Genomic DNA, 15,418 nt, shown 5'->3' with positions numbered 1-15,418 from the left:
AGGGCATGACTTGGGTAATGGAGGTCCTTAATGATGGATACAGCTTTTTTGAAATGTTTCTTTTTGTAGATGTCCTCGATGCTGGGGAGGCTAGTGTCTATGATGGAGGTGGCTGAATTTACAATTTCCTGCAGGTTTTTCTGACCATCATACCAGAGAGTGATGCAACCAGTTAGAATGGTACAACCATGGTAGATCTGTAGAAATCAGCTGGATGCCTTGGGCCCGATGCACTACTGGATTTTGTAGTATCCTCAAACAAAGCGTTTACTGGTTTACCACATCCCACCCCACTGATATGCAATTACTGGCATTGAACTTCCATGTCACTACCTTTTTACTATGGATACCAAGACCATCTGTAGCTAAATCCACCTATCCTGGCTGAGATTATTTGCTTCTAAAAGCCAAAGAGAGGGCATATAATAGAGAAAAAATTTGTGGGAAGCTAGAGCATTGGGAAGCTTTTCAAAACCAATGGAAGGCAAGTAAAAAAGTCAAAGAAAGAAATGATGGAATACGAAGGTAAACTAGCCAATAATATTAAAAAGGATACCAAAAGTTTCTTCAGATTATATAGAGTGTAAAAGAGAGGCAAGAGTGAATATTGGACCACTGGAAAACAATGCTGGAGAGGTAATAGGGGAGAAATGAAATGGCGCATGAACTGAGTAAGTACTTTGCTTTGGTCTTCACTGTGAAAGACACTAGCAGTATGCCAGAAATTCAAGAGTGTCGGGGGCAGAAGTTGCCATTATAGGAAGGTGGTGCTTGGGAAACTGAAAGGTCTGAAGGTAGATAGGTCACAGGGACCAGATGGTTTTCACCCCAGGGCTTTGAAAGTGGTGGCTGAAGAGATTGTGGAGGCACTAAAAATTATTTTTCAGGAATCAATACAACCTGGCATAGTTCCAGAGAAATGGAAAATTGCAAATGTCACTCCACTCTTCAGGAAGGGAGAGAGGCAGGAGAAAGGAAATTATAGGCCAGTTAGTCTGACCTCAGTGGTTGGGAAGATGTTGGAGTCAATTGTTAAGGAGGTGGTTTCAGCGTACTTGGAGGCACATGATAAAACAGGTTGAAGTCACCATGGTTTCCTCAAGGGAAAATCTTGCCTAACAAATCTGTTGGAACTCTTTGAAGAAATAACAAGCAGGATAGACAATGGAAAATCAATGCATGTTGTGTACTTGGATTCTCAGAAGGCCTTTGACAAGGTGCCACACGTGAGGCTGCTTAACAAGTTAAAAGCGCATGGTATTATAGGAAAGATACTAGCATGGATAGGGCATTGGTTGATTTGCAGGAGGCAAAGAGCGGGGAAAAAGGTGACTTTACAGGTTGGTTACCAGTGACCAGTGTTGTCCCACAAGGGTCTGTGTTAGGACTGCTTCTTATGTTATATATCAATAGCTTGGATGATGGAATTGATGTCTTTGTGGCCAAGTTTGTGGACAGTTTGAAGATAGGTAGAGGGGCAGGTAGTTGTGAGAAAGTACCGAGGCTACAGAAGGGACAGATTAGGAGAATGGGCAAAGAAGTGGTTGATGGAGTGCAGTGTCTGGAAGTGTATGGTAATGCACATAGGTAGAAGAAATAAAAGCGTAGACTATTTTTTAAATGGAGAGAAAATTCAAAAATCAGAGGTGCAAAGGCACTTGGGAGTCTTCGTGCAGGATTCCCTAAAGGTTAATTTACAGGTTGAATTGATGGTGAGGGAGGCAAATGCAATGTTAGCATTAATTTCTGGAGGACTAGAATATAAAAACAAGGAGTGTTATGAGTTTTTTGAGCCTCTTATGTAAGAAAGGATGTGCTGACATTTGAGAGGGTTGAAAGGAGGTTCACATTAATGATTCGGGATTGATGGGTTTATTATATGTGGAGTGTTCGAAGGCTCTGGACCTGCACTCACTGGATTTTAGCAGAATTGGGGCGGGTGTATCTCATTGAAATGTATCAAATATTGAAAGGCCTCAATAGAGTGGATGGGGAGAGGATGCTCCTGTAGTAGGGGAATCTAAGATCAGATGACACAGCCTCAGAATAGACAGACATCCATTTAGAAAAGAGATGAGGAGGAATTTCATTAGTCAGAAGGTGGTGAACCTGTGGAATTTCTTGCTGCAGTGTCTCCGGAAGTCAAGCCATTGGTTATATTTGGCAGAGGTTGATAGATTCTTGATTAGTCAGGACTTGAAGGGTTACTAGAGAAGGCAGGAGATTGGGGCTGAGAGGGAAACGGATTGGCCATGATAAAATGGTGGAGCAGACTCAATGGGCCAAGTGTCCTAATTCTGCTCCTATGCCTTATGATCTAAACAGGCCAGGGATTAGAAGATACTGGACAGTCTACTATGACATAATATCATAATGTTCAATTGTTTGAAAGGATCATATAGCCTCGTTTTGTTTCACATGTTCAAATCTAATTGTAAAATATCACATTTAATAAAAAATGTAATAATAAAACTTTGTAAAATTTGATGAATGGACTGAACGATTTAAATATTTTTCCAGTAAACTGCAAGTTTTGCAAGCAGCTGTCTTTGATTTGATCAGACCATATCCGGTTACAAAGAGTAAGTTATGTATAAGATGTAGTGATGATTGACTAGATGTGTGAAGTTAATCATAGCCATGAAAAAAATGTGTGTTTTGGGTCAATACAGGATGATCTTATCAATTTCTCAGCAAATGTACTTAGTAGAAATGGTAGCAAATATCTTAAATAATATTACATCTTCCTAGGAAGCAATGAAATATTTAAAATTTATTTAAAGTGATGCTAGTTATTGAGATATCAGAAATTGTATCATCAATCACTGCTTTTATCTAATACCTACCATAACTCTGAACATATGTCAGCGGCTGACTAATGCTGAGGGAAACAGGTCATTTATTTTATAATGTAGAAGATAATTTCCTATTGCACTATCTTCGAGAACCTAAGGCATGACAGTCAACAGCTGCCATGTCTGTGCTTCATTGTATTTCAATTTTAGGCAAAAAATTTAATTATGTTTAATGTTCCATGTTATGGAGAGTGGTTTTTTTCTCCAGTTAATAACAGACTGTTGTTGTAAGCCCAGGCAATTTTCTTCATTAGTGTGAAATGAATGCAGTTGTTATGTTATATAGTTCCTGAATAAGTAATGTATCTGTTTTGTAAAGGGGACATTTTATAAGGTTAAAATACTTAATTTTGCTTCAAGGGTGTGGAGTAATCATCCTTTATTGCTACTGGTGGTTATTTCCTTGTTGCCTGGAGAATTCTTTGTAATTTCATTTGTACAAAATAGTTTTACATAGTAGATGCTAACAGCATTAAGCCATCATTAACTTTGCAATGTTCAGTAACTTTTTGCACAAACACAGGCATTCATAAAGCTGGTTGCTTCATTCACTGAGAAAAATACAAAAAATAGTTTCATGTAACCCCTTTGTATTTAGCAAATTCTGTTTTTGCCTATTATTTGTCTTCTATAATTTTTATGATCAAACACTGTTTTTAGCTTGGTAATTCTTGTTGCTGATAATTATCTCCGATGGTAATAATCTTGAAGTTAAAAAAAAAACTAATTATTTGCCCCAAGTTGCACACAGTCTTGACTGGGAAAATCGTATATTGCTGTCCCTTCATTATTGATAGTTTAAACTACTAGACCGAATATGAAACATCATTGATTACCTTCACCAGAAGGGCCATAGCAGTTCAGAAAGGCAGCTCAGCAGCATCTTCTAAAGGGCAATTAGTGATGGACATTAAATGCTGGCCTTGCCAGTGACATTCACATCCTAATAACTGAACACATAATTTTTCTTATTAGATATTGCGTATTGTAGATTTGAACAAAGTGATTGCAGTGTACGTTAAAAGGTGGCGGTCTTGATCGCAATTCACTGTTTTGTGTTTAAAATTTCGTTTAATCCTTTGCTGAATCCGAGAGCAATACAGCACAAGTACAGGCCCTTTGGCCCAATGAGTCCATGTCCACTTAGCTAGGTTTGATTTCCTGCATTTGGCCTATATTACTCCATGTACCTATTCAAGTGCTTCTTAAATTATACCTGCTTCAACATCTTCCTCTGCCAGCTAATCCCATATAGTCATTACTCACTGCAAGAAAAAGTTGACCCTGATGTCCTTTTAAAATCTTTTCCCTCTCAGCTGTAATCATTTTGGACTTCCCTACCATGGGGAAAGGACTGTTACCATCTATGGCTCTCATAATTTTATGCAGTTAAATAAGGTCATCCATCATTCTCTTACATTCCAAATAAAGACCTAATCTAGCCAACCTCTCCTTATAACTCAGGCCACCTGGTCCTGGCAATATTCTTGGAAATCTTCTCTGCACCCTTTCCAGAATACGCACATTTCCTACATTTCCCAAGTGACCAAGGTTGCACTAGATATGGCAATAACTTATTCAATTGCTACATCATATCCCAACTCCTATGATCAGTGTCCTGACCGAAGGCCAGCATGTTAAATGCCTTTTTCACCTCCCAGTCTACCAGTGATACCACTTTCATGCGTACCACTCAGTGACTCTGTTCCAGGTCTGTAATATTCATATATTCCTCAATGATTCTAGGTCTCCAACATTCATATACTCCTGTGACTCTGTTCCATTACGCTGTCTCGGTCTCTAACATTCATACACTCCTTGGTCACCCTGTTCCATTATACTGTCTAGGTCTGTAACATTCATTGTACAAGCCATATGTTGGTCTGACTCTTCACATCTAACTAGAATATGTCCCACTAGCCACTGCCTTCTGACTTCCATGGGCAAGTCAATTCTGAATCCAAATGGCCAAATACACCCATGTTCCCATGAAGCAATCTTCTGGATTAAGATTGCATGTTACCAAAATCCATATAGACAACATCCACAGCTTTATCTTCATTATCTTTTCAAAAAGCTCAGTCAATTTAGTAGGACATTATTTGCCTAAAGCAAAACCATTCTGACTATACCTAATTTGGTCATAGTTGTTATGTTACCTCTGGATTTTTTCTGATGAATAGTTTGGCAAGTGATCTGCCATTGTATAGATTTCTGATATCTTTGGAATAGTTTGCTTGTGTGACCTTTCAGAATGCTCAGTAATAAATTACCTCTTACCAAAGTTATTTTACTGGTACAATATAATTTTTCTGCCAACAATCTTTAGTCTGAAGAGTTTCCAGACTCCTCTTCTGTCCCTGATGCTGTTTTTTCACTTAACTGGTTCTCTTATTCATGGCATGATAAAATCATTGAAATAATATGACACAAGAGCTCTCCCATCCTGTCACATTAGTGCCAATAACAACTCTGCAACGGGAGATAAACCAGCCACCTTCCTCTCTGTCCCAATCCTGTTAATTTTGCTTTGTTCTTTTTAATAACTTTCCATTTCCCTTTTAAATTTCGCTTTGGCTCATTGTGATCTCAAGGACTAGATGGTTTCTATTCTGGTTTTAAAGGAAATGGGCGAGAGCACAGTTAATGCCGTTTGTATAATCTTCCCAAGTCTTGGCTCAGTCTCAGGACAGGAAAACTCATGTCACGTTACTGTTGAGAAAGATGAGAGGGGAAATAGGGAACCATAGATCAGCTTGCATTATGTATATATTGGGATATTAGAAGAGTCTACAATTAAGAATGACTTCTGAATACACTGCAGAACTGCACAAACGTTCCCAGTACTGTGACAGATTTTCTGATGCATTAAGGGACAGGCTCGTATGTGGTATGCATAGTCAATGACTCAAAAGAGGCTACAAACAAGAGAAAATCTGCAGATACTGGAGGTCCGAGCAACATACACAAAAATGCTGGAGGAACTCAGCAGTCCAGTGTAGTCTTCTTTTCCATAGATGCTGCCTACCCTGCTGAATTCCTTCAGTGTTTTGTGTGTATTGCAAAAGAGGCCACTATCTGAAAGAGACCTAACCGTTAACCGTTGCAATGTCATTATAGATTGCAGCAAAGGATGCAACAGAACTACAGAAAAGGAGGTTAGAATGTGAAATGCAAAAAGCCAAAAATGTTATTGATGTAGTAATCCTGCCATGATGCAAATGACTGTAGGTTCAAAAAAAAGTCTGCGGGGAGTGTCACAGACAAGGTCAATAGAGAGAATGGCAGACGAAGAGTATAACCAAGGGAAAACTCTCAAGCACAAAACTAAGCAAATGCATAAAGTTACCAAATATAAAAACAGAATCAGACAACAGAGAGTCTGACAAAGGTGAGCTTTCATGCCTAGAACTGCAAAGTATAACTGAAGCAGATCACAATATAATATGAATCACTTTAGATGTGTCCGGTGTAAAACTGAAAATGAAGCTTGATACAGGTCGGCTTTGTCCATAATTCCAGAGGCTGACAACAATAGACTGTTTTCTAAAATACTATTAGAGAAGACCTCAGTAATGCTAAATATCTATACGGGGGGTGGTGGGGGGGAGTCTCCCAAAGGCAAACACAACAGTTAGAGCTTTATGTTTTGAAAAGTGGAGGACCAGCGCTTTTTGGATGTGAATGATTGAGAAAAATCCAACTAGACTGGCACTCAAAGCTTTCAGTGTGACATCAACAGGCAATGGCAGTCCAAATGTTAACACTCACCAGAGACTGGCACAGCTGCTTAATGCTAATGAGGTGTTTGAGAAGGGGATTGGTAAACCCAAAGACAGGGAGGCCAGAATTGAACTGGATGAATCAGCAACACCTTGATTCCATGAAGCGTCCAGTGCCTTATGCACCATGTCCTAAAGTGGATGCTGAACTGCAGAGCCTAGAGGCATATGGAATTCTCTCCAAGGTTGAGTGGAGTGATTGGGCTCTGCCCATTGTCCTGGTGATCAAGAAAGGGAAGGCCATAGCCATTTGCACATGTGGGGATTTCAAGGTGAGAATCAACCTGATGCTGCAGACTGTGCAGTATCCCCTGCCATGAATAGAAGACATTTTTGCATCTTTGGCAGGTGGGGAGTGGTTTTCAAAGATTGACTTGTCACAAGCCTATCCGCAAATGGAGAATGAGGAGTCAAGCAGGAAGTTCCTCACACTCAACACTCACAAGGGACTATTCCAGGATAATCATCTTATCTTTGCAATCGCATCAGCTCCAGCAACTTGGCAAAGGGCAATGGATCAAGTGCTCCAAGATATCCCAGGAACACAACGTACCTTGATGACATCATCGTGACTGGCAGAAATGATGACGAGCACCTCCAGAACCTTGGTAAAGTGCTTACCAGGCTGAGTGAGTATGGTTTGTGGGCAAAGAGAGAGAAATATGAGTTTTTCAAAAATGAAATCTCATATTGTGGACATGTCATTGACAAGCATGGTTTACATAAGTCACAAGAGGAGACTGAAGCAGTACTACGGTCACCCAAATCAGAAAATGTGTCACAACTCAGGTCATACTTGGGCCTTATAAACTATCATTACCAGTTTCTCCCAAATATTGCTACAGTGCTGCACCCATTGAACACACTGTTACAGACAGGAGCAAAGTGGGAATGGTCAGAAAGATGTGAAAAAGCATTCAAGGAAATGAAGATAATAACATGCGATGAACTGCTCACCTATTATAATCCACTCCGCCCATCAGACTAGTGTGCAATATGTCCCCTTATGGCACTAGAGCAGTTTTGAAAGATGGATCTGAATGCCTAACTGTGTTTGTTTCAAGATCACTGATGAGCACAGAATGCAACCATGCACAGATTGACCAAGAGGCCCTTAGTCTCGTATAGGGAATAAAGAAGTTCCACCACTACCTCTACAGACAAAAGTTTACACTCGTGACAGATCACCAACCCCCTTATGTCTATGTTCAATCCCAGGAAGGGAATTCCAGAGATGTCTGCTACCCAGTTATAACGTTGGGTACTATTCCTAGGAGCCCACTCACATGACCTAGTGTTCAAGAATACCAAACAACACAGCAAAGCTGATAGCTTGTTACATCTTTCACTAATGGCATCTGAAGAGAAGTCTTCACACTGTGACCCAGCAGAAGTGTTCCACACTGCATTGGTGGACCAGTTGCGGGTAACGAGTTCTGAAGTACAAAGAGAAACAAGAAATGACCCGACATTGTCAAAAGTCTATGAAGTCACCATGCAAGGAGGGCAAGCTCATGGTAACTCTATGTTTCCAGGGTTCTCAGCGACACAAGACCAACCGTCAGTATGTCATAGAATGCTGATGTGTGGATCTTGTGGTGTGGTTCCCTCTAAACTGAGCACCAGGGTATCAGAAAATCTGCATGAAGGACACCTGGGTACAGTCAGGATGAAGAGTCTCACATGGAGCTACATGTGGTGGCTGGGAATAGATAAATAGATGGAAAACTTGGCCAAAAGTTGTTTGGGATGCCAAGGTGCGACCCCACAGGCAGCGTTACACCCGTGGGAGTGGCCGTCATCACCATACCGAAGAGTACATATTGACTTTGCTGGGCCGTTCATGGATTCCATGTTTCTGATTGCTGTGGATGCTCATTCGAAGTGGCTGGAGGTTATACCAAGGCAGTCAACCACATCAGCAAAGACTGTCTCCGCTCTGAGGACTATCTTCACCAGAAGTGGCTTACCAGAACAAATTGTGAGTGACAATGGACCACAATACATGTCAAAAGAATTCTGACTGCTCATGATGAAAAATGGCATCAAACATTTCAAGTCAGTTCCTTCCCATCCAGCAATGAATAGATTAGCTGAAAGGTTTATCCAAACCTTCAAGAAGTTCATTAGAGCAATGGACAAAGAAGACATTTCTCTACAGCACAAGGTAGACAACTTATATTTTGTGTATTGGAACTTTGTTCATTCGAGGATAAATCAAACCCCTGCAATGCTGTTCATGAGCTGGAATCTCAGATCTCACATAGACCTCCTGAAACCAGACCTCCGGAGGGAAGTGCAGATTGAACAGTTCAGCCAGTTGCCAAGTGAAGCAGCAAGGAGCTTTGATATTGAACAGGAAGTCCTAGCGCATGATTACAGAGAAGACAAGTGGACATATGGTTGGATAGCTCCAAGAACTGGATCACTGATGTACACAGTGGATATTAGAGATCAGACATGGAGACCAGATACTGGATGCTGAACCAAAGAACACACTTGAGTGGACTGTATCCAACAAGATGGACACATTACAGTCACCGGACTTTCCTCTCAGGATGGCACTGACAGCAACATGACACCGGAAACTGAGAATGTTGTCTTAGACAAGATACCTACCAAACCAAATGCCACTCTGGGAGCGCTACTGCACGGGACTGAAAGAAGCTGCAGAGGGTTGTAACTTTCATTGACTCCATCTTGGGTACTAGCCTACAAAGCACCCAGGACATCTGCAAGGAGCAGTGTCTCAGAAAGGCAGCGTCCATTATTAAGGACCTCCTGCACCCAGGGCATGCCCTTTTCTCACTGTTACCATCAGGTAGGAAGTACAGAAGCCTGAAGGCACACACTCAGCGATTCAGGAACAGCATCTTCCCCTCTGCCATCCAATTCCTAAATGGACATTGAACTCTTGGACACTACCCCACTTTTTTAATATATGTAATTTCTGTTTTTGCATGATTTTTAATCTATTCAATATATATATATATATATATATATACTGTAATTTATTTATTTATTTTCTCTTCTATATTATGTATTGCATTGAGCTGCTGCTGCTAAGTTAACAAATTTCATGACGCATGCTGATGATAAATAACCTGATTCTGATTCTACAGGTACAGAGGTGCAATGAGAACATTATCGTTGACAAGACACCTGCCAAACTTGATGCCACTCCACAGGTCCAAAGGCACTATCCTGACAACAACCAATGAAGTCCAGCTTTGAAGTCTCTAACCAAGGTGTGAAGATGGCACCAGCACCATTTGAGGCTAGAGATCAACCTTTGTGAAGGCCAGAGAACACTGGACATCAGGAGCCCAGCAAGATGCCTGTGTTCAATACCAAACGTGTCTGACAGTTTAGCAATGAGATTGAATGTGTACTTCTGTTTACCTCAAAAGTATAGAGCATCTGGGTAAAACACACTTAAGAGGATATTGGTTGAGCACTCAGAAAGCAAAAGCAGAAATTGTTCAAAGGCTGTGTTCTATTTCTTACATCCTTGGTTATTATTTATCTGTGTCCTTGTTTTCCCCACAGAATTTAACACATTCTATAGGGAGTGATTAAGCTGGCCACTCACCAGAGCTCTGTCCCATTAGGGTGCACATGCAGACCTCACACACTATTAGTCCCTAGCTTTCACAGGGTTTCCACCTGGTGACATTTACGTCACATCACCATGGAGAATAATGAAACATCTAGGTGAGAGGAGATAGGATATTCTTGGCACAGTTCAGCTGAACGCAAATGCTATACTCTGTTGTCATTGGTAAACAGGTACTTTTTGAGTGACCATAGAGAAGGTGCGAGATACTAGAAGATATTTTAAATGCGCAATCAATGCTCAGAGAGAGAGAGAGAGAGAGAGAGAGAGAGAGAGAGAGAGAGAGAGAGGGGCATGGAATATGGAATATAGAAAAGTGCAACATAGGAACAAGCCCCTTGGCCCAGTATGTCTTTGCCGAGTATGAGGGCAATTAAAACTGCATATCTGCCTGCATGCTGTCTATATCCCTCTGTACTGTATTTCCTGGCTGTCCATGTACCTGTTTCAATGCTGTTTCAACATTGCTTTTGTACCGCCTTCCAAAACCCGCCATGCCATTTCTGATTCCTAAGACTCTCTGTGTTTAAGAAAAACTTGCTACATAAGTTTTCTTTAAAACTTCCCCCCTCTCACCTTAAAGTTATGCTCTTTATTATTTAACATTATCAGCCTGGGGCAAAATGACTCTGACCATCCATCCTGGCGAAGTCTCTGATAAATTTCTATACTTTGACCAGGTTACTTCTTAGCCTCCCACACTCAATGAGAAAACTATCTGACCGCTCCGTACAGCTGGTTCTCTCTAATCCGGGCAAAGAACTGGTGAAGCTTTTTTGTTCCCCCTTCAAAATGTCCACCTCCTTCCTGTAACGTGGCAACCAGAACAACGCACAATAATCCAAATATGGTCAGGCCAAAGTTTCATACAGCTGAGGCCACATCTGCGGAAAGAGAAAGTGAATTAATATTTCAGGTGTGAAACCCTTTGCTGTTGCTGGTGTGTTGCAAAGTGTAACGTGTTCAAAATGGGGTTGCAGGTGGAGATGGAGCGAGCGATTCAAGGAGGAGTTGAGGCAACGGAGTTTCATGCCCATCCATCTGACCCAAGTGTGAAGTTGCATTGCTCCAAGTGCTGAGCCAATTCCGAGAGGCCAAGAACAGCTTTGAGCTGGGCGGCGAGGTCTAGGCATGGAGTGTATCGCTGGGCAGTGAGGTCCTAATGCAAGGCATGATTCAATATTAGGACAATTTAGATGCCGGCCCAGATAGACCGGAACGGCAGGGTGTTGGGACCAGAGGTGAGGTTTAGGCCAATTTTGCTCACTCTCTCGCAATGTTAACTCCTCTCCGCTGCGCTGAGGTTGTGAGACTGCTCCGGCTGCTGTGCTTTGTGTCTGCAAGCTTTGAGGCAATTTGCCCCACTAATATGTTGAACTGAAGCCGAGGCTTTGGGCCTATTCCTGTTGCTCTGGCGATTCGGATCCAAGGACTGATTTTGGTTCAGAATGCTCCTCTTCCTTCTAAGTTTGCATGATTTGTGTTTTTCCTCTTTCTCTGCACATTTGGTGTTGGTCTCTCTTTTTTAAAATTGGGTTCTTTCAGATTTCTTGCTTTGTGGTTGTCTGTAAGCAGGCAAATCTCAAAGTTGTATGATTTTTACATACTTTAATAATAAATGTACTTTGAGTCTTTGAAAACTGGGAAAGAAGGAAAATATAATGCAAGAATATATTCAGCCCAGAATAATCGTCATCCCAAAATTGGAGTGAATACTTTCCTGATCTGTTTATGTTAATGTACCCTATACAGTAATGTCATTATCTCTGCAGCAACCATCCTACTCTTACCAAGATAAAGTAATAGTCAAAAGTGTAACCTACTACCTTCATTGAACAATGTCTAACTGGGACAATAATGCACCAATTTCTGGCTTATAAAAAGTCTTTGTTTAAAGAAACAGTTTACTGACACAAAGGAATTCTGTCTGGGAAGATTCAGGCTCACTACTGTTTACTCAAACACTCCGTCACAGTTTGTGCTGTAGTTCAGAGCGAGGACCTCTCCTAACATACTTGTTCAGCAGGTGCCTCTTCGATGGCAACAGTCCATTGTCATCCTCTCCATGCCATGCTATGCCATGGTCTGTGGCTAGACCAGCAATAAAACGTCTTATCATGGACTTAAAAAACACACTTGTAGTTGAGTGTATCCCCACAAAATCACTCAGAGCCTTCTCCAGCCAGAAGCCCCACATGATCTGGGAGATCTGCAATCTGCAGAGGGTTAGATCAGAGGCATTCAAGTCTGGCAACCAAGCAAAGTACAAGAGGTCCAGATATGACCTCTTGTGTAGTTTCAAGACTTGGCATCATTACCTCCTTGTGCAACTGAAGGCTCGCTTTCCTCACTTGTAGACCCCAGTAAGTTCGGATTGTCAAAGCATCTCCTCCACAATCTCCATCAGCACAGGTGCACCACAAGACTATGTGCTTAGTCCTCTGCTTTACTCACTTTACACTTATGACTGTGTGGCCAAGCACAGTTTCAGTACCACATTCAAGTTTGCTGATGGCACCAAAGTAGGCTGAATCAAAGGTGGTTACAAATCAATACATAGGAGATTGAGAATCTGGCTGAGTGGTGCCATAATAACAACATCTCACTCAATGTCAGCAAGACCAAGAACTGATTATTAACCTCAGGAAGAAGAAACCAGAGATCCAGGAATCAGTCCTCATCAGAGAATCAGAGCTGGTGAGGGACAGCAACTTTAAATTCCTTGGTGTAATTATTTTAGAGGACCTGTCCTCAATTTCTACAATTTGATCTAAATTTATTACAATTATTAAACACAAAATAAGTGATTGCATAATTAATCACCCCATTCAAGCCAGTATTTAGTACATGCACCTTTGGCAGCAAGTACAGCTTTGAGTCTGTGTAGATAGGTCTCTATCAGCTTTGTACATCTGGACACTGTAATTTTTCCCCATTCTCCTTTACAAAACTGCTCAAGCTCTGTCAGATTGCATGGGGATCATGAATGAACAGCTCTTTTCAAGTCCAGCCACAAATTCTCAATTGGATTGAAGTCTGGACTATGACTTGGCTACACCAGGACATTAACTTTGTTGTTTTTAAGCCATTCTTGTGTAGCTTTGGCTTTATGCTTGGGGTCATTGTCTTGCTGGAAAACAAATCTTCTCCCAAGACACAGTTCTCTTACAGACTGTATCAGGTTTTCCTCCAGAATTTCCCTGTATTTTGTTGTATTCATTTTACTGTCTATCTTCACAAACCTTCCAGGGCCTGCTGCTGTGAAGCAACCACCATCATGCTTATCGTTAGGGATGGTGTGTTTTTGATGATGTGCGATGTTTGGCTTACGCCAAGCATAGTATTTAGTCTGATGGCTCAGTTTTGGTTTCATCAGGCCTTAGGACCTTCTTCAGCTGACTTCAGAGTCTTCCACATCCCTTCTGGCAAACTCTAGCTAAGATTTAATGTGAGTGTTTTTTCCCAACAGTGGCTTTCTCTTTGCCACTGTCCCATAAAACTGGTGAAAGTTGTTGTTTGCACAGTCTCTCCCATCTCAGCCACTGAATCTTGTAACTCCTCCAGAGTTGTCATTCATCTCTTAGGCTACGTCCACACTACGCCAGATAATTTTGAAAACGTCGGTTTCGAGTAAAAACAACAGGTATCCACACCAAGCACTTTTCAAAATATCTCTGTCCACATTAGAACGGATATTTGGGCGAATCTCCTCCTACTGGGCATGCACAGGACACACAGAAAAAAAGCGAAGAGGAAACGGTATACTTGGTGCGCGTTTGTCCAGTTACAGAGTAGAAAAACTGAAAAGGAATTGCTCTTGGCTCTCGCGCAAGAGGACTTAAAACTGAAAAAAAAAACAAATACTGGAGCGTATGGAGGCAACCGACAGGGAATTCACAGACAGTATGACCCCGCTGACGACGAACATTGAAAAACTGACTAACTCTGTTGCATTAATAAAGCACCTTGTTAAATGTATAAAACATGTCTGCATCAGTGTTATCTTGCATTTCCATATAATGTTACATTAGGCTGTTATGCATCTATTGTCAGAGAAGTACTTGCATAAATAGGTAAACCACCTTCATACAAGCAAGGACAGAAAACAGGGCAAAGTGAATATACTTATTTATTCAGTAAGCAATGGGTCAAAGTATTTGGTGAGTACACTTCTAACTCTTCTGGCTTCAGTCTCATTGCCGTTTGTTCTGAAATTGTTAGGTTCTGTAAAGCACAGAATCAAATATCGCTATGATGATTGTACGCTCTCGTATCAATTGTTTGGCAACAATAAAGTAATAATAATAATAATAATAAGAAGAAAACAATGAAATGCCGGGCTGCTGCCATCTGCTCCGGCACGTCATGACAGCGGTTTTAAAAATCTCCGGTTACCCCGTCCACACTGCAACGGATATTAGGTGCTTTCAGATTTATTCACTCTGGAGACCGTTTCTGAAAATCTCCATTTTCGGGGGATGAAAGCGCCATTTTAGTGTGGATGGAGGGTCAAAACGAAGAGGAGAAGCTTCGTTTTCAAAATTATCTGGCATAGTGTGGACGTAGCCTAAGTCCCTCCCTCACTAGTCCCCTTCTTGCACAGTCACTCAGTTTCTTTACGGCAGCAAGCTCTAGGCAGATTTACATATTCTTTCCATTTCTTGATGATTGACTTAGCTATGTTCCAAGGGATATTCAGTGAATTGGAAATTTTCTTGTATCCACCTCCTGACTTCTGCTTTTTAATAACTCTTTCACAGAGTTGCATGGATGTTCTTTTGTCTTCGTGGTGTAGATTTTGCCAGGATACTGACTCACCAGCAGTTGGACCTTCCAGCTACAGGTGTATTTTTACTACAGTCAATTGAAACACCTCAACTGCACACAGGTGATCTCCATTTCACTAATTATGTGACTTCTAAAACCAATTGGCTGCACCAGTGATCATTTGGTGTGTCATGTTAAAGGGGGTGAATACTTATGCAATCAATTATTTTGTTTTATATTTGTGATGACTTTAGATCACTTTGTAGAAATTTGTTCTCACTTTGACATGAAAGAGTCTTTTTCTGTTGATCAGTGTCAAACAAGCCAAATTAACTTCTGTGATTCAATGTTGTAAAACAATAAAACAGGAAAACTTTGGGTGGGGGGGCGGTTTGAAT

The 15,418-nt window shown here is 41.1% G+C and overlaps 1 protein-coding gene across 2 annotated transcripts in view; it reads left to right on the top strand.

Annotated features, from left to right (window-relative positions):
• The window catches only part of LOC140196997 (RNA-binding protein 12-like), a 185,324-nt gene that overhangs the window by 144,660 nt on the left and 25,246 nt on the right, over positions 1-15,418 (top strand). The window contains exon 2 of one of the 2 annotated variants that reach the window (XR_011885840.1): positions 9,760-12,071. The exons of the other annotated variant lie outside the window; for it this stretch is intronic. The gene's annotated coding sequence lies outside the window, so the exon portion shown is untranslated. Of the gene's footprint in view, positions 1-9,759; positions 12,072-15,418 lie in introns of those variants that run through there. 2 annotated transcript variants of the gene reach the window in all.

The sequence above is a fragment of the Mobula birostris genome, chromosome 1, assembly GCF_030028105.1.
Source record: "Mobula birostris isolate sMobBir1 chromosome 1, sMobBir1.hap1, whole genome shotgun sequence".
NCBI classification, from domain to species: domain Eukaryota; kingdom Metazoa; phylum Chordata; class Chondrichthyes; order Myliobatiformes; family Myliobatidae; genus Mobula; species Mobula birostris.
This window is presented reverse-complemented; position numbering and strand designations above follow the sequence as displayed.